At 43.8% G+C, this 20,961-nt stretch overlaps 1 pseudogene; it reads right to left on the reverse strand.

Annotated features, from left to right (window-relative positions):
* Positions 1-2,186: 2,186 nt before the first annotated feature.
* LOC119306354 lies at positions 2,187-3,099 on the reverse strand (annotated as a pseudogene).
* Between the last annotated feature and the right edge of the window lie 17,862 nt (positions 3,100-20,961).

The raw sequence follows: 20,961 nt of genomic DNA on the forward strand, positions 1-20,961 counted from the left end.
ACATTGGCGCTTATGTGCTACCTTGACGAGACTTTATTCAGAGTGATGTGTGTAGGATATCTTGTGGGTGTGGCTTAGCGTTTTGTGATGGTTTTGTCCAATTGTTTTGTAAATTAACTACGCAACTCTCTTCAGCTTAATTATTGAATTAGTCAAATCTTTTGCCTTTGTTAAAAATACAACATTTCTTCTCATTCGGCTATTGGGTATACTAGAAGGGTTGGGGGCGCTTTGATGTGCCATCGGTGTTACTGAGATTCTTAAATTTTATTACTCACTCTATTTCAAAATATAAGGTGCATTACTTTTCTGCCAAGTCAAACCTCTTTAAGTTTGATAAAATTTGTAGAGAAATATATCAAATTGGTGTCATCAGATTCATCATGAAATGAATTTCCATATTTTTTGTTTAAGATTGTGGATATCGATATTTTTGGCTCTGAACTTGGTCAAAGTTAAAGAAATTTGACTTTACAAAAAACTAAATTGGCGGGTGGGGGAGATGATAGAATATTTTCGAACTGAAAGAACATTTAGTTTGGCGGGTGGGAGAGATGATGAAGTGTGTTTTATATTTATTTATAATGTGGTTATTTGGTAGGCCTTTTACTGTATGATTCTATGTTATCCGCTAATCAAATCATATTTATGTGGCAAAATTTCTTTTCGTGGTTGCATGTACTATATTGGTGTTATAGTATCACATCACATGGTGATGCTTCCTTTATCTAGGTGGTGGAAGGGTGCGAAGGGTTGATATAATTTTATAAGTCTGTTGCTGCTAATTGATTTGAAAAATCATTGGCTCGATCAATCGTAAACCAAATACAAAATTGAATACATCAATCGAGCAAAAGAGCTTTGAAATTAGGGAACATAATTAATTAAAATAATTAAATGGAAGAGACCTGATAGATTTTTGATCCGATCAAAATCGGGTGAGCAAATTTTAGTTGGAGACCTGAGTTGATTATGAGGCCTCAAAAACTAGGAAGCATAGTGTATTGTACTAGAATGTTTGGCCGTGCTTTGTTGTGCTGTTAGTGTTGTTAGGTTTCTTAAAATAATTACTCACTTTGTTTCAAAATATAAGGTACAATACATTAAAAAATCCTTTTAAGTTTAATCTAATTTCTAGAAAAATATATTAAAGTCTATAATATCAAGTCGGAATGATTAGATTCATCATCAAATAAATTAAAGAAATTTGTCTTTTTTAAAATTAATGCATCTTATATTTTAGAACTGTGGAATATTTAGTTTTGCAGGTCAAGGATATAATGGAGTGTACTTTATTTTTATTTTTAATGCGATGATTTGATGGGCCTTTTGTTGTGTGATTTTCTGAAATTTTGGTGTTGCTAAATGTACTATATTAATGTAACAATGTCATATGATGGTGCCTTTTTCTGAGTGGCATCGTAATCATATGTTTTATAGGCCAGTTGCTGGTTGCCGCTGATTGGTTAGAAAAAAACATTGACCCGACAAAATCATCAACCAAATTTAAAATTGAATTTCTCAATTAAATGAAAAATCAAATTTAAAATTAAATATTTTAATTAAATGGAAGAGCTTCAGAATTAGGGAATCTCAGGAATTAAACTAATTGAATTAGGGAGCCTGTTAGAAAAGCAAAATTGTCAACCAAATTTAAAATTGAATAGCTTAATTAAATAAATCAGTTTTAAAATTTGAGAACCTAGGAAATTAAAAGAATTGAATTGAGAAGCTCCTTATGAGATTGAAATCAAATGCTAATTCTAAATTAAAAACATTAATTAATTGTGATGCCTTAAAAAAATACTCCCTCGTTCGAAAATACTTGTCATCAAAATGAATAAAAAAGAATATATATAAAACTAAAATATGTCTAAATACATCTTCTTTTATTTATTTTGGTGGTGACAAGTATTTCCGGACAGAGGGAGTAGAAAACTATAGTACTATAGTACTATATGGTATAAAAGTAGTAGTATATGGTATAAGAGTATTGAATGAGAGAGCGTTGAAAATTTGTTCATCCGTCTAAACTAGGTGCTCAATTTTAATTGAATTTAAAACCTCAATTGAATAATGTGGCTCTATAAAACACGAAAACATAATGTTATAGAGGATATTATCATTTATGTTCATATGATCTAATTTATAACTACCTTTGCTGAAAACATGATAACCGTAATAACTGAAAAAGTGTCATTTTAATCATTAGCTCGAACGCTCGTTGACTGGTAAAAAAGGGTAAAAAGAAGGACCCTCATGTAAACAAGTTCAGTTGTACACTAAATTTGTTTCAACATGAAGACACAACACACAAAACATAACAAACGCGACGCACGCTGTATACAGAAAAGTGTCCCTGACACAGACGAGATCAGAGACAAGTTTTCGTTCTGCTTCATCTTATTATTATTGAACAAAAAGATCACGTGGAACTAGAAGGCATTGACGCGTGTAGCTATGCAAAGGAAGCGGCCAGCCGGAGCCGTCGGCTCAGTACTGTCCCGGCAGCTTCTCCTTAATCTTGTCCATGATCCCCTTCTTCTCGCCGGTGCCAGTGCCGGCACCGGCCATTCCTGCGTGGCCTTGCTGCCCGTAGGCTCCACCAGTTCCAGTCCCCGGCCCGTAGGCTCCCCAGTCCCTGTACCAGTCGCCATGTGCTGCTGGTTGTCCTTGTGGCCGCCGGGGAGCTTCTCCTTGATCTTCTCTTTCATGCCCTTCTTCCTCCTCCCGCCCATGCCGTCGTCCTCGGAAGACTGCACAGCAGCCACGGAAATGAACATCTAAACATACAGAAGCAGATGAATGTGTACATGTGTGTGTCGACAGAGTATCATACCGAGCTGGAGCTGGAGCTGCCGGAGCGATGCAGGATCCCACCGGTCTTGTGCTCTCCCCTGCGGGCCTGTAACTGCCCGCCGGTGCCGGGAGCGGCGTGTCCTCCCCCCACGCCGCCGGCCAGCGGGAACGGGTTGCCGTACTCGTCGACGCGGTTGGCGGGGTTGTCGTGCTGCCCTTGGAACTCCATCTCTGCCTCTTCCTAAACTGGACTTGATTGTGGCTTTAGCTTTTGCTCTTTGGCTTACAGAAAGGTCGTGAGTCGTTGTGTCCAGAGAAGTGGATTGCCGGGTTGATATTTATGCCGTAGCGACAGGCCGGGGTCTGGCAGGCCAGGTGGCTACCGCAGGGGGTACGTGTGCACTGCACGCATGTGAGTCGGGACTCGGGAGGCCCAAAGTGGTCGCCGCGGACACAGGGATAGCCTGGGCGTGTGCACGCGTCGCACTGCTGATTTGCCGAACGTGTCGGTGGCGCCACGTACGCATTCGACTGTTCTGGAAAGGTGACTTGACAGATTAGCTCGTCGTTCTATTTTGATGTTACAGTTTATATTATTACAGGACGGTGAGTTTCAAGATGAACAAAAAAGTTACAGGACGGTGCGCTTTGTTTCGCTACTCCATTGGTTCTTCTTGAGGAAAACACAAGTCAGAGTGAGTGCGGCTAATCTGCATCTGTGCTCATCTGCATCCATTCTTAGAAAAAAATTCAAAACAAATACTAGAAAAATTCAAAAAAATTTAAATTTCTTTGTGATGGTAGATAATTTGACGCGTGAGGTGCGCCTCAAAAATCAGCTCATTTGAGCATCTGAGCAGCTCTCGGCAAAAAAGACAAAATCAGGGTCTGTAAAAATGTTTACTGTTCACGCACTGTTTTGACCCGATTTGTCTTTTTTGCCGAGAGCTGTTCAGATGTCCAAATGAGTTGAATTTTAGGGCGCACCTCACGCGTCAAATTATCTACCACCACAAAAAAAAATTAGAATTTTTTGAATTTTTTTAGTTTTTTTTTAAATTTTTTGCTGAGAGGGAGCAGATGATCCCGGGCACCGTTTTGAGTTTTCCGGTCAGAGCGTCAAATTCTTCATACGATTTCAGGGAAGGATTTTTGCTTTTCACGACTTCGCTACTCTGTTGGCCAACTCCTGCCACTTCCTCATCGCGGCAAGAGGAGTGGGGACCCGTCCATCTTGTTATGTTTTTCTTAGGTTTTGTTTCTCCGGCAACATCGACGAGGTGATGGCGACAATGGCGTGTTGGAATAAAGTCTTTTCAGTCTCTCCCTACCTCAACGACGTCCGATCCGGCGCCGGCGAAGGGCCTGTGAGAATTTGTGTCCCCAGATTGGTTGGCTTTCTTTCAGATCTTGGCATTTCGTGTTTCTTTCAAGGAGCGCTTTTGGCTGGCGTTTGGTGCGGCGACTACGACACCTTCTTCTGTGTTGTTCTGTGGCTTAACCTGGTTTCTCCAACCCTCTGAACTGGTGGTGGTGGATTGCAAGTCTGTTTTGCTCGGGGTGATGTTCCAACCGATGCTGCTTCAACAATTTTTAGATCTCGTCTCAAGGGGCGAGTAGCTTTTGCAGTCTTCAAAGCCTAGTATGGCGAGGGCGTTTGCAGTTGTCGCTCTTTTTTGCTATTAGTTCAGTGTAATTTTCAATCTCCGGCGGGCGACGCTCAATCAGAGGAAGAAGAAGACTAGTATGCTTTTTAATGTAAATTTATTTTTTACTGGTCGTTCCGCGTTCAGTTGTCTATGCATTGTACTCATCTTTGTTTTCCTTGATGATAATCAGATCTAAGATGCCCTTTGGCTGTCTTTATTAAAAAAATATTATGGAAACATCGTGAATAAAAGTAGAAGATAATAAAATGAAAGATGCTAAACTTTTTATCAAAAGAAGAGGATATCCCTCGGATTTCATCAACGCAACAAACCAACTATTGCCGTAAACAAAAACCCAACTTTTCTATTATAACTATTTCCCTATACAAACAATGATTGAAAAAAAATCAAGTTTTACATAAGTTGCAACTTTCAAGTAACACAAGTCTCACCGATCGCCACCACCCCAACATCTGTGATCAGGCAAAAGAAAACATCTGAGATTAGGCAACTCAAAACACAACACACACCCAGCTACTATGATGCATAGTTCAGAGAAAATGAAAGGGGGTCTATGATGATGGAGAATTGATTCCTTGATTGCCCTCCACTCGATGGTGTCTATCTAACTACTCACATCTCCTTGATTGCCCGTCCATGTGATGACATCTATCCTGCTACTCGCATCTCCAATTGCCTATGAAACTATGAAAGCTCAAGCTTTTGCTTGTCTGCTTTCTCTCGATCGGACAAACACTCGGGACATGTTGTTGCCCCCTACAAAACTATCTCCAGGGATGCTTTAATCATTCTGACAATGATAGTATAGAAACTGTAACAGATAATATGTCATAAAGCTATTGTTCTGTATGCTTAAATTATAGAGTAAATCCCACATAATCACAACTTTGGAGGACTCGTGTAAAAAAATGCAACTTTTTGAGTTGGTGCCACAAAAGCACAACTTCTATGCCACAAGAGCCCCAAAACACATTTGTCCCAAAATCACTAAAGTACTTATAGTTTTCTGGGGGTTTCATATATTTTGAGTATTTCAATATTTGAGTCAACGTTTGGATTAAAAAACTAGGAACTATGTTTCTCTCAAGGTGCTCATCCAAATTTACTTTTAACTTTTCTAGAATGGTCAGACTATTTATGATTCTCATCTAATTTTCTGGAAAAAATCAAATTTTAATCAAAACTCTATCAGTTCGGACGGAGACATTCAGAACAATGCTTGTAATATGTCATGTTTGTTGTCTTCTGACGCTCCACAGCTTGTTTGGTCTAGACAAGGGGTATGACTCCTATGTATTGTGTCTTTTTCTTCTTCTAAAAGGATCATACCTGCTATAAAAGTTCATCAAAAGTATAAAACATCTCGGACATAATAAAAATTATATCGAGATTCCAAGATCACAGAACGACCACTATCGTACTCTACGTGTAAAGAAACACAACCTTATACTACTATTGACAGAGACACAAAACGATAAATCTATTGATCTCGCAAAAGTTCTACTAGTATTACTGAAAAATCCGAGGGCTACCTCAGCTCTGAGATGAACCGTAGAAACCTGTCCTGTGGTGGCCCTAATACTCACACTCTTGAGTACCTTCACATGCTTGGGATATCACACTCTTGTGATGGGGTAACTCGTCCCTTTAATATTCACTACCATAGATTTGGTACAACTTTTATTTGTGTCTACCTCTAACTACTCTGACATCTCTATCACTCTCACTTGATAGTTCTTACTTCATAGCTAGCTTGCTTGCTTACATGAGAGGGGTGGCACACCTATTTATAGGATTACAGCACCATTAGATCATTGCCAAGTGTCAACCATTCAAGCCCTACAACACAATTCTAGAGAACTCCATACAAATATCTTATTTCTATATTTCTCTACTATATGTCAAACCATGTCTAATGTTTATTCTAGAGTGTCCATGGGAAGTATCTAGTTTCTAGATATTTCCTACTACACCAAAATATCTTACTCTAGAACTTCCATACTTCTAGAGTTATATCTAAATCTTTCCATCATGGTTATTCATGTAGCTTCTAGAACCTTCTCCTAAATATCCTCCTTTCTCATGAAATACTCCATAATATTCTAGAAGCTTCTTGAAATCTTCATCATATTTCTAGAACCTTCCAAGTATGCATTGCATTTCTCAACACTCCCCCTTAATGCATACTTGCTTGGTGGATCATATCCTTGTTGATGTCCATGGATCTTATGCACTCTTCCATTCATGAATTTCTTCTTTTCCTCATGCCATGGAGATTTCTCTCCCTTCAACACATTCTCTACTAATCCGAGATTGTTATCTACTTGGCTGCAACCTTCAAACTCATTTATCTTATTGGACCTTCTTCGTACTTGCCCCCTTGTAGCCTCCTTATATGTTGGTAAATTAACTTAAGCAGGTTCAACATTTGCGTGCCCGAGATGCCTGCTGGCCTTGATCTCCAAAATTCCTCCTTACCTTCCATATCATCCACATTGATCGGATGAAGCTCCTTGAGTATAAGAAGATAGATACCTTGTACGTCCTCTTTCTTCTCCTCAGATTGCATTGGTGTATCTCCATGATTAATCAATGCTCCATCTATAGGTCTATCATGCTCTACCTCTTGTGACTTCTTACCATCAGAGTACATGCTCTATCTCCTCTAAGTAGGCATCCCTTTTTCCATAGGTGAGTTCCTCACAGTCATTGTCAAATCCATGTATTGTGAATTCACCAATGAGATCTCTATTGCTCACCTCCATGTAGAAGCCACCTTATGTTTCTGACTAATCCCACTCTTCCTCTCATCCTCCATGCAGATTGATGCCTCGACATCCCACTCTTCCTCTCTCGGAAATTCCTTCACGGTGACATTCGCCATAGTAGCCACATTCCCTTCTGAGTGCTTCTTTGGACTCTAGCAGTCCCTAACACGATGACCTTTCTTGCCACAATTGAAGCACTCACCTTTCTTTCTTCTTTCTTCCATTAGCTCATGTTAATATTCTTCTCTTCTTCTTTGAGCTCCCGCGGAGCAGTAGCTCTCCTTTGGGCACCACCTTTTACCTCTTATCCAATTCTCCTTCACATCTTCTCAGTCTCTTAGTGGACTCTTCTTTCTTTTGATAAAGAGTGCTTCCTCTTCAACCGTCTCTTTTAATGTGATACTTCCCATCTCCTTAGCTAACGCCTCCTGATTAGCCAACAAATTCTCTAGTTCAACCAAAAGCCGGTTGTGTAGGCCATCCTCTCACCGCGGCCATAAATCCATTGTACTTTGGTATTAGGCCATGGATAATGATCCTTATCATCCTCGCCTCATCTTCTCTTCAGGATCAAGCTGGGATACCTCAGGACAAATATTCTTTACTTTTGTAAAGTACTGGCTGATGCTGGGAGTGCCTTATGAGATACCAGCAAGCTCATTTTCTAAGAGCTGGAGTCACATCTCATTCTTTCTTGAGAACAAAGTTGCCAAACTCTTTGAATCTGCCTTCGGTGTCTTTGCATCTTGAATATGCTCCCCTAGGTCCTCCTCAGTGGTGGTCTCAATGCGAACATAGCCTTGCATGCCTTTATTGACCACTTCCGCAAGGCTTCTGCACTCTCTGGAGGAGTAGTCTATTGTTGGAAATATGCCCTAGAAGCAATAATATTGTATTATTATATTTTCGTTATTCATAATTAAGAGTTTTTATTTCATGCTATAACTGCTATGATCCTGGAATATGCGATTTCGTGGAAAACTCATATGCACGTGTGAAATGATAAACGGTAAACAATAGGTTCTCGTCTCGCCTCTAAAACCAGCTCAAGTTTTGTTGGTGATCATGTTTTCCGGATCTTAGGATATTTTTAAGTGTAAGGTAGTCAAAACAACATTGAGGGTGTGACATTAGAAGAACGATCATATTGAATCGGCCCAATACTTGTCTATTATACTATGTGATTAAATCGTCTGAAATCATTTGTTAGACTACAGAGTGTTAGTATGTGTTTTAGTTCCTCAGACCATGAGAGTGTCTCAGGTTACTTCGTACCGGACGATGGGCTTTGGGGTTGCTCAAACATCATATGTAACAAGGTGATCATAATGACAACTTTTAGGCACACCGAAAATTTTGACAAGTGACCAGACAGCTCAAGAGTGGAATTTTCTCCTCCAATGATGGAGACATATTCTTAGGGCCCTCTCAATGTGCAGGCATCGATCATCGTTTGGCCATACATAGGTGACCACTTTACGGGGATGCCAGAACACGTCAACGAGAAAGAAGAGCAAAACCGGTAAGAGGACTAATGGTATAGTGAGCATGGTGATGACTCAGGAGGATACCGATGCACACCGGGTTTTGTAAAGTATCACGAAGCAAAGGGAACATCACACGATAACTAAAGGTTCACTCGAATATCATTCATGTAATCATAGGGACCAATATGGATGTCCACGGTTCCGCTATCGGTCATTGAACGAAGGGGTTTCGTTCATGTCTATGTTTTTCCGAACCTATGGGGTCACAAGCTTAAGGTAATCACGATCTGCTGAGTGTTAGTGGGACGGGAGTGATGAGAATATATTTGTGGAATTGTTTCATTAATATCCGGAATAGTTCCGAGAGGTTCCAGAAGCGTTTCGGGGTCACCAGAAGGGTTTCAGGAATATCGGGTAATACCGGATACTACTGATTAATTACATATAGGTGGAAAATGTTTCCGGGGTTGTTAAATTAAATATATAATTCTCTGAAAATATTCGGAACATTTTATATTTAATTTAAATATCAATAGGCCTTAAAAGGCCAAGAGGTGGAAGGCAACTTGGGCCACAAGGGCCCAAGTAGGAAGAGAGTCCTACTCCCTCTCCCTAGGCCGGCACCCCAAGGGGGACTTTCCCCCTTTGGTGGCTGCCCTCTCCCTCCCCTCTAACCTATATATACTAGAGGATTTACACCGTATGGATATACAAGTTTTGGAGCCTCCTCTAGTTGATCTAGTTCTAGTTCTTGTTGGTCCTAGTTGGCTAATTAGAGCTAGCTCTAGCCACCTATAATCCTAATAATTAGAAGCCCCTTGTGGTTCTAATCTCCTCCTTCTAATTCTTCGGTGACAATTAGCTCTAGACGGCAAAGCGCTGTCGGGTCGTGAAGACCGTACACTTGCAATCAAGTAGAGAGGTTGTGCTTTCGGTCTTCCATTTGAGGGATTGTTCAAGGGCGGTTTGTGGGAGCGTCATTGACGTTGGCGGGACTCCAAGTACGATCTACACCGACTCGTCTACTTCCGCTGCGCTCCCAGAGTCAGTAACGATCCTTGATATGAAGGAAATATGCCGTAGAGGCAATAATAAAGTTGTTATTTTATATTTCCTTATTTCATGATAAATGTTTATTATTCATGCTAGAATTGTATTAACTGGAAACTTGATACATGTGTGGATACATAGACAAAATATCGTGTCCCTAGTAAGCCTCTACTAGACTAGCTCGTTGGTCAAAGATGGTTAAGTTTCCTAACTATAGACATGTGTTGTCATTTGATAAACTGGTCACATCATTAGGAGAATGATGTGATGGACAAGACCCATTCATTAGCTTAGCATTATAATCGTTCAGTTTTATTGTTATTTCTTTCTTCATGTCAAATACATACCCCTCCTACTATGAGATTATGCAACTCCCGGATACCAGAGGAATGCCTTGTGTGCTATTAGACGTCACAACATAACAGGGTGATTGTCATGGAATTGTCACGTCAGATGTCCTCGTGAAAGGACTTAGTCGTGGAGCCATCGCAACTAGGAAGCTTAAAGGGGTTAATCGGGACAAAGGACACGAGGTTTATATACAGAGGTCGGATTATGTCTCGATAACCAGGGAGCGAATCCGCTTGACCCGAACCGCCGCTGGGTCATCCCTTTATATACAGAGGTCGACGCCCAGTGGCTTACAGAGTCCCGGCTGGCTCATAAACAGTGTCTGGCTCGGTCTCTTAACTATTCTTGCCTTACAATACAAGTAATGTACATATGGGGGTTTATCTCTATAAGCCTTAAGTCGCCTCTGGGCTTTGGGCCCTTAACTGAACCGCCATCTTCAAGCTTGGTCTTGGGCTTCAAAGTACTCGTAGGTATAACCCGGCCCCTCCTGGGCGGGTCATACCTAATAGTTATATCTCCAACATTAGGCCCCAGATTGATTTGAACTGGTTCATGTCAATCTTCGACATTTAATAAAAAATCTTGTGCTCCTTGCTTATGAAATTTCTGTAACCTGCCATGATGTCATCCTTCGGATTTGTGGCAACCCGCCATGAAGTCATGTGACATTAATGCACGTTTTGTCCGATATATTTCAACGGATCTTTTATCTTTTAATGACCATCCCGAAAATCAAGGCGTCTTTGTAGTTGGATAACCATGTCTTCAGCCTCCTCGTTTTTCGCGCCCACTTATTAGCCTTCCCTTATAAATAGGCATGACTAGGTCTCTTCTCATTCTCCCCTTTCCTCATCTTCTTCCTCTCGCACCCTACTGCTGCTCAAGCTCCGCCGCTGCCGCCGCGCACCTCATCTTCGTCGACCTTCACCGCTGCATCGACCTGAATCCGTGCAGAGAACGGCGGCGAGCCTCCGAAGTAGCCCTGCAGCCGGAAGTCTTCTTCTTCCCATGCTTCAGATCTGCATTATGGTTTGTAAGTTCTTTCTGTGTTCTTCGCTGTTCATCTCGGTTTCTTTGTAGCTTCACCACTGTAGCCTCCTTTGATCCAAAAAGAGTATAAAACTTATGCGGTAGCTGTTTCGCACCCATTTTTGATACTAGCAGATCCCTTTATCTTGTAAAGAGGCCTCATTAGGACTGATGAAGTCATTTGTACTTGCTTTTTAGGTCTAGAATATTTTCTTTTCCTGAACATCATTTGATCCAAAATTATTGTCGCGGCTTGTGAAACTTGTTTGTGCAATACTTCGTAAAAAACCTGCACTTGTTAGATCCACATAGCCATGGCGGTTGAAACCACCAGACCAGATTGCAATGCTCAATAGATAATGTCAAATACTCATGGAGGCTTAAATAACCTGTTTACCCACAGCGGTTTAAAGAACCTGACGTAGTTAGTCATATACCATTAGGCCCCTTTGTAAGCAGCCGTCTTCAATAAGTATTGTAATGTTTCCCTCCGGTTCTAAATTTGAACTGGAAATCTTTACTTTTTCTTAGGCTTTCATCACAATGCCTCCTAAGCCGCCCACTTTGTGCAATTGGGTCAAATCCATCGTCATAGACAACTCACTTGATGACTTTGTGAAGACTGGCTATCTTCCCAAGAAGGAAGTTATGTCTTATCGTGCTCCCGATCCAACAGAGGAAAAGCCTCAGCCCAAAGCGGGGGAAGTTATCGTCTTTACTGATCATATGAACCGGGGTTTCTCACCACCCGACTCAAAATTGTTTAGGGATGTCTTGCACTTCTTTGATCTCCGTCCTCAAGACATCGGACCCAATTCCGTGTCTATCATTTGCAATTTCCAAGTGTTCAGTGAGGTATATCTTGGATAAGAACCCAATTTGTTACTCTTTAGAGAGTTATTCTATTTGAACCGCCAAAATGAATGTGCCAATGGACAAAGCTTGGAACTTGGTGGTGTCTCAATCCAGCGTCGGAGAGACGTCACTTTTCCCTATGCCAATCCACCAAGTCATCCAAAAGACTGGAACCAAACATGGTTCTACTGCCAAGACACTTCTCCAGCTGATGAGAATCCTGCCCGGGTTTCGAGCTCTTCGTCTTGATTCCAATCATCCACTTCCTGACAAAATAATAGCCGCCAAACGCAAGACGCTCGCCCCCATCTTGGCTAAGATCAAGGCTCTTCTGGGGAACGGGCTAAATGGCAATGACTTAGTCCGGGTTTGGCTCGCCTGGCAGATCATTCCATTAAGCCGCCGCCCCAGTTTAATGTGCACCTATTCAGGCAAGAGAGATGATTCTCTGCAACACAGTTCTGATGACTTACCCGAAGATCTCATCAATGACATGACCAAGTCGCTCTTAAACAAGAGCCTAGCAGATTGTGGCAAGATAGGCCTAAGCCCTTTCTGCGAAGCTAACCCGGCTCCAGCGGTAAGTCACCAAGCTGAATAAATCATCTCCATCATTAATGTTTTCATCTGTACTCAACTCCTTTGCCGACTTTCACAGGCTGATGATAAATTCTGGAAGGCGAAATATGATCATGAAGCTGCAAAGAAGGCCAGGAAGGCCAAGAGAGCCGCCAGGAAAGCTGCTGTAAAGAAAAGGGGAAAGAAACCCAGCGCTTCCGAGTTACTTCAATTGGAGGACTCTTCTGAGTCGGAGGTAGCCCTTGACTCTCTTGGCTCATTTTTTAATCACCTTATTGATATTGATTATGATCAGGAGGACATGGGCACGAGTCACGAGGTGCATGAAGAGGTAACTATTATTTTCCTCCAACGCAGAGCCTTTGCCGAGACAAAAACTCCGACGGGTAACCCATAAAGTAAGATTTTCACATCCCTTAGCTTATCAAGATCCTCAATTTATTTTGAAGCAACAGATTCATTAGAGACGGAGGCAGACCCGGACCAACAAAGATGCTGAACTCTCCTTCGGCTTACCGAACACACCACAGAAGCGCCGAAACGAGGTCACCTCTGACTTAAATTCTTCTTATCCTTTGGTGGGTCTCACTCGTCAACCACTGAATCCTTTTGACTCGAATTATCAGAAAACTTCACCTTCCTCCGGTGACTCAATGCAGTCTAACTTGCCGGCTTTCAAAACTGCTCCAGGGTAATGATAACCTGCTTATCCTGTGTTTATTTCAATTCCTTGTACTTGCACTAACCTTTTAATCTTATGCAGTGCAAAAGCAAAACCCAGCAAGAAGGCGAAGAAAGATAAGTCGGCCGATGAGCATATCTTCAAAGAACCAGAGCTTGGAATAGCCGCCCCTGAAGCCTCTACTCATGAGCCGCCACCTGAGCCAGCTTATGACACGCCCATGCCAATTGCCGACCCACCTGCTGAGCGAGCCGCCGATGGCTCTGAAAACCCGGAATTCCCTAGCCCGGCTAGGACAGATGATCCTCAAGACCCTGATGTCGATATCACCAAGACCGGTTATGTTGAACCGGGGAGGCCAACCATACTGGCCTCCGCCGAGGAGCTTCTGGAACGCCGCCGGGTCAAGCTTGATGTTGCTGATTATACTCATATGACTATTGGGGAGGTTTTCTCTGGCTATCTAAGCCAAGTACATAGCAGTTGTGACGTTGAAATTAATATGGTGAAGCAGATGCACCAGAAGTTTGAGGTACAATCCTTTCTCTGTACTGATTTACCCTTGTTATGCTAGCCCCCAAGTCTATTGCTTATGATGAATATGCTATAGACTTAGAAACAAGCTTAATAAAATTAGTAATATATAGGGACAAAATATGTAAGAATTCCAGCTTACTATGTAGCCCCCAAGGGCTGGCTTAAGCAGTATTGTTGAGCCGGTCCTTAACATGCTTGAATAGAATAAGATACTTGCAAAATATTCAATAGCAATATGCATTAGCCCCCACGTGCCAAGTGCTTTTGCTTGCAACGTACTTGGGACTTACTCTCATGAACCGCCACGTAGAGAAAATTCTTCGGTAGACATTAGCCCCCAAGTGCCAAGTGTTGTTGCTTGCAAAAGGCTTGGGACTTGTAATATTAGATGCTAATAGTTATGATTTTTGACCCGGTATTTGTACAGGCCACCACCAGTCAACTTGAATCAGAAGTATCTGACCTGAAGAACCGCCTGGAAGCACAAGAGACGGAAACCCAAAGAGCCAACTCCAAGTTTGAATTCATTGTATCTGAACAAGAAAAACTGAAAAAAGACTTTGAAGTGGAGAAAAAGGCCTGGGCTGATGAAAAGATTGCCTTGACCAATCAAGCCGAGAAGGCAGAGGCGGCTCTTGAAGAAGCAACAGTCAAATTATCCGGCTTAAAACGCCATATATCTTAGATGGTCTCAGCGATCTTTGGTAAGTCGCCCTACAAGCGTTAAATACTTGAAACTTTCCAATGATCATATAAATTGTTTCTAACGCACCTGACATTGTTATGCAGGCCCCAGGAGCTCCAATCTTAATCAGGATATGTTGATAAAGCTGAAAGCAGTGTATACATTGGTAGAACAACTCTATACTGGGTCTAACCGTGCCTTAGCCATAGTGGCCTTGTCCAATAAAGTGCCCACACTCCTGGTGGATTTGCTAAAGAAACTTTCTGTGCTCCCCCAGCGACTCGCGTTCGTCTGCCAAAGCCAGAGTGGTGAATGCTTTAAGCCGGGCCAAAGCTTGGCTACCGGAGTTAGACCCGGCCGACATCGCCATTGGTTATCCGAGCCTTAAGGAGGATGGCACTCCCTTTGAACAGGAAGACTTTGGCACTTGTGTGAAGGACGTACGGCCCATGGCCACCCTCATAGCTGATGAAGTAAATCTCACCAAGTACCAACCGGGTTATGACACAGAGAACCGGAGAATTCCAATGCCACATTACAAAGTGACCAGCCCGATCCCCCCAATCCGTAAGCATACCTTTGCCCCTGAAGTTGACCCCGCCGGACTAATTGATGATGAAGCTGAATTTGAAGCTTTGAATGACATTGACTGGTCATCATCAACCTTCCAGGAAAGGGAACAGGGCAAAGAAGCGGAGAGGGCTGACCTGGACGCTTCAGGCCAACAAGAGAGTTGATCCGCCAACATCTTATTTTTGTAACCCGCTGAAAAACAATTTAATCCTTTGGACTCGAGGAGTCATGTAATAGGATGGAAAAGACTTTGCTTGTCGTGCCATCAGGCACATTTTGATGTCTTAACACTGTTTAAGCCGCCATCTTATATTTGCTCCTTTTTATCATCTGTATTCCTTGTGCATAAGAAGCCGTTAAACTGTCATGCACACAAAGACTCTTGGCGGCTTACCGCAAGGTTGGTCATATAACTTTCATCATGAAGATAAGAATCACAGATAAACCTGTTATGAATTATAGTTGTTTGAAACATACTATTAATATCATACATGTGACTTGAACTTTGAACTGCCGGTTTATATGACCCGCACAGTAAGAGTGATAACTCAATCCTCAGAAGCCACTTACTTCCAAGTATATGATGTTTATCACATGTTGGTGACTTATCGTTCAAAACTAAGCGGGTTTAAAGCTAAACTGCACTTATATTTAAATCTGAACAAGAAAAGTCTCAAGATAAACCAAAGATCGTTTCCAAAACACTTAAGTCAAATAGAGATAAAATAAAGCAAAGGCTTCTGATATGAATACGATTAGTAAACCGTTCCAAAGGGGTTAAGCTATGATTCGAATATGATCATGTAGCCCCTAGTGGCTTTGGCGTTGCGCCGATCAAGAGGGTACCGACAACTATGTTCTCTTGGGTTCGAATACGACCCATGTGTGAACAGGAAGCCCCCAAATGACCTTGAGAGTTTTTTAACGACTCTGATTCGAATATGATCAAAGTCGGACCCAAAGAGGTTAAGCTATGATTCGAATATGATCAAGAAGCCCTCTAGTGAGCTTGGCATTGTGCCGATCAAAAGGGTACCGACAACGATGTACCGAGAGGGATCAAGCGATCCCATGGTATGGTAAGCTTTGTCAATCATGCTTTGTGTACTAACCCATGATCTTCGTGAGAGTTCAGTGTGGGGTTAGGTTGTGGTGTTCAAGTTCAAGTGAAGCATCACGAAGAGATCAAATGCTTGAAGCTTGCCATCCATTATGGTGACAATGGACTTATGAAGATGTGCAGAAGAGTGGCTCACCCATAGTGGAGTATGGGGGAGCAATCAACTAGTCTTCATCGAGCCAACGCAATCAAGAAAGGTGGTCCAACTTGAGGGAGTCAAGATCATCATCATATAGCTCAAGTGGACCATGTGCAAGGCAAAGGTTTGCCCTTGATAGGTTTTCCTTTTTACCAGTCTCATGATGGTTGTTGGGAGACCAGGTTTTAGGTTCGATTGCCGTTCTATCAAGGGGGGCTCTCGATGAGTAACTTGATCGTATCATTCGTAGAGAGCTCAAACCTTTGCATCCTTGCATCATCTTTCTTGGTTCCTGTTTGGTTCTCTTTGTGAGTTTTGGAGCTTATGGCCATCTTGATGACAAGCTTGAGTTCATCGAAAACGGAGTTCACATGCTTCTTCTATGATGTTTTCGATGTTGGAGGTTCTGCCGGTTCTTCTCTGTTGGAGGTTTCTCTCCTCTTTTTGTTAGGCATACCTCCCCTGTCGCTGTTTTTATGCTACTCGTTGTCTTGTATCCAACAAGCTTGAGTTTGCTCAATTCGATGTTCATTTGCAGAAGTTATGGCAGTTCTGGTTTTCCTTGGAGCGTACTTGTTTTCGTGGCTTTGGCATTAGGTTGGTGCCAGCGGTAGTACCGCTGGACAAGAGCGGCAGTACCGCATATCACCACAAGCGGTAGTACCGTTGTCCCACAGTGGTAGTACCACCCATGGCCATAAGCGGTAGTATGGCGCCAGTTCCGCGCTGGTACCGCCTCGACTCGAGACGTGGTTGTCTCGTGTCGGGTTCAATGGAAGTAGTAGCAGCAGTAGGAGCGGTAGTACTGCTCGTGTGCGGTAGTACCGCGGCTACCACCGCCCCTAGTTCCATTGGGCCAAGCAGCAGTACCGCTAGCTCCAGCGGTAGTGCTGCTCGTTCGGCTCTGCCTCGCCCTCTGTTTTTGCTCTGTTCTCTGTGTTCTACCGCCCGGGCGGTAGTACCGCTCCCCTAAGCGGTAGTACCGCTCGTGCGTGGACTGAGCACATAACGGTTGGATTCGGGAGCTCCTATAAAAGGGGCCCTTCTTCCCCATTCAACCTTATCATTTGAGCTCATGTTCTTCCCCCATTGTTGACCTTCTTTGAGCTTACTAACTCTCAATCCCTCCGCGGATTCTTGCTAGTTTTTGAGGGAAAAGAGAGAGGAGATCTAAATCCACATTTCCACCAATCACTTTCTCCTCTATGTGAGGGGAACCCATTGGATCTAGATCTTGGAGTTCTTGGTGTTCTACTTATTGTTCTTCCTCTCATCTTCCGCCCTAGCATTAGTTGCTTTGGTGGGATTTGAGAGAGAAGGACTTGGGCACTCCGTGTGCCCTTGACATTGCATTTGGTGCATCGGTTTGAGTTCTCCACGTGATACGTGGAAGTTACAAGTTGAGAAGCTTATCACTCTTGGGTGCTTGGTACCCTTGAGCTTGTTACTCTTGGGTGTTTGGACACCCTAGAGCTTGTTCCTCTTGGGTGCCTTGGCACCCTAGACGGTTGGTGTTGTTCGGAGCTCAATCATTGTGGTGTAAAGTTCCGGGCAAGATCGGGGTCTCCAATTAGGTTGTGGAGATCGCCCCGAGCAATTTGACGGGTACCGGTGACCGCCCCCAAGGGTCGCCAAAGTGTACGGGTTCGGTGACCGCCCCAAGGGTCGCCATTTGTACGGGTTTGGTGACTGCTGAGGGAGTCCCGGACTAGGGGGTGTCCGGATAGCCGAACTATCATGGTCGGCCGGACTCCAAGACTATGAAGATACAAGATTGAAGACTTCGTCCTGTGTCCGGATGGGACTTTCCTTGGCGTGGAAGGCAAGCTTGGCGATACGGATATGTAGATCTCCTACCATTGTAACCGACTTTGTGTAACCCTAGCCCTCTCCGGTGTCTATATAAACCGGATGGCTTTAGTCCATAGGACGAACAACAATCATACCATAGGCTAGCTTCTAGGGTTTAGCCTCATTGATCTCGTGGTAGATCCACTCTTGTAACACACATCATCAATATTAATCAAGCAGGACGTAGGGTTTTACCTCCATCAAGAGGGCCCGAACCTGGGTAAAACATCATGTCCCTTGTCTCCTGTTACCATCCGCCTAGACGCACAGTTCGGGACCCCCTACCCGAGATCCGCCGGTTTTGACACCGACATTGGTGCTTTCATTGAGAGTTCCTCTGTGCCGTCACCATCAGGAAGGATGCCTTTTCCCGTCTTTAAAGACGGCACCGTCGTCAAGGGAGCTTTGGCCGCCGGCCAGACTATCTGGCTAGGTGGTTTTCTCATGACCGCCTGTTCGGCCACCGCTCCGACAATGACCTCTCAGGTCATTAAAAGCGATCTTCACGTCAGCTCGGAATTCGCCGAGCAGCTAGATCCGATCGAGATCTCCTTCGTAAACGAGCTCTTGGATCGCATCGCCGCCCTGGGAGTTGCTACCGACTACGATCAGATTGGGATTAAAACCGATCTGAGAGAAATTAACTCTCCCCAGGTTACCCACCACATTGTTGTGGTAGAGGAACAATGCGGCGACTCTTCTTCGATGTTAAAAACCAACTATGTCCGGATTCCTGATCCCTCCATGCCGGATTTCCGCGGAGGGACGGACGCTAATCAAATACTGAACCTAAAGTCAGGCATCGGACCGGATTTGTTGGAAAGCGTTCAGCAAACCAAGCTTCCGAATCCGGAAGCTTCTTGGCCTTTGAGCCTCAGATCGGGCGGGGTTCCGAACTTAATTCCACCCGCCCACCCAAACATAAGCGATCTATCTCAAATACGGAAAGAGCGCGATGAAACAGTACATCATCACTGGGCCAGATTCCTCCTGGTTATGAACAGGATAAAGGACTGCCGTGAAGAGAGCATGATTTCAATCTTTTGCAACAATTGCACGGACAAGGGAATCATAAACGCCATCAGTCATCGCGAAGTTACACGCTTCGCCGACCTAGCGACCATTGTACAAAAATACTGCGCGATGGAGAGTGCCTGGAAAACCGAAACTAGATTTTGGGACAATCTGGCCCTGAATACAACCCCAGTCCGAAATAAAAGGGTGCGCCATATACAAGCACCTGGGTTAAAAACCAAAAAGCAAAAACCCCCTAAAGGGTACGAAACCGTACTGGAGGGATGGCTCAACAGACCCTGCAAAATCCACAGTACGGAGGGCGCCACTCCAACACATAGCCTTCGAGCATGTTGGATACTGCGGCAAGTGGCCAAAAGTGACGAAGGCTTTTTAGCCCCGGGCAACCAACCTAGCAGTACCAGTACGGTATTAACAGTCTTCGAGACTTCCGCATCAAATAACATGCGGAAACGAACAATCCGCAGCCTCGTCGAAGTCTAACAAGTAGCGACAACAAATCGATGGAGCGACACGGCTATCACCTTCAATGCCAGCGACGAACCTAAATTCCGAACAGCTAGAGCACCAGCCGCATTGGTCCTCAGTCCGATAGTGGACAGTCTCCGTCTTACTAAGGTACTCATGGAAGGCGGCAGCGGATTAAACCTCATCTACGAGGAAACCCTTCAAAAAATGGAAATTGACTGGAGCCGCATTGAGCGAAGCAGCACAACCTTCAGGGGAATAATCCCTAGTCGAGAAGTACGCTGCATAGGAAAAATCACACTAGATGTAGTGTTCGGCTCACCAGACAATTACAGGTCCGAAGAGGTCACGTTCCAAGTGGCCCCATTTGGCAGCGGATATCACGCTTTGTTAGGGCGAGAGGCATTCACAATCTTCCAAGCTATACCCCATTACGGGTACATGAAGCTCAAAATGCTCGGACCCAATGGAATAATCACTCTCGCAAGCGATCCAGATACAGCACTCCGCGCTGAAAATAAGACAGCCGCACTGGCCCTAGAGGCATTGTCCGAAGCCCTAGCGGCAGAGGAACTAACTGCGCTGTGCTCCATGGTGGATAGGGACGATGTGATACTCGATAAGAGGTCCAAGTCCACCTCTTTTAAACCGGCAGACGAAATAGTCAAATTTCAGGTCCATCCAACGGACCCCACAAAGATGGCCTCCATTGGGGCACAATTAAGTCCTGATGTTGAGGCCGCACTACGAGAATCCTTCAGGAAAATTGGGACATTTTTGCCTGGCACCCTTCAGACATGCCAGGAATCCCACGCAGGCTGGCAGAGCACAGCCTAAATATCCTAAAAGGATTCAAGCCAGTCAAACAAGCTCTTCGGTGATTTTCCGAACCCAAAAGACAGGCAATGGGAGAGGAGCTAGCCAAACTCTTAGAAGCCGGATTCATCAGAGATATAAAACACCTGGACTGGCTAGCCAATCTAGTAATGGTACCAAAAAAGGACAAATCCTAGCGCCTCTGCGTTGATTTTAAAGACCTTAACAAGGCCTGTCCAAAGGACCCTTTCCCTCTCCCTCGCATCGACCAAATCATCGATGCTACCGCAGGGCACGATTCATTGTGCTTCCTCGACGCATACTCCGGATACCATCAAATCAAGATGGCGGAGAAAGACCAGGCCGCAACGGCATTCATTACTCCATACGGGCCATTCTGCTTCAACACAATGCCCTTCGGACTCAAAAATGCCGGCGCAACATATCAGCGCATGATTCAGACA

This window comes from Triticum dicoccoides, chromosome 5B, assembly GCF_002162155.2.
Source record: "Triticum dicoccoides isolate Atlit2015 ecotype Zavitan chromosome 5B, WEW_v2.0, whole genome shotgun sequence".
Lineage (NCBI taxonomy): Eukaryota > Viridiplantae > Streptophyta > Magnoliopsida > Poales > Poaceae > Triticum > Triticum dicoccoides.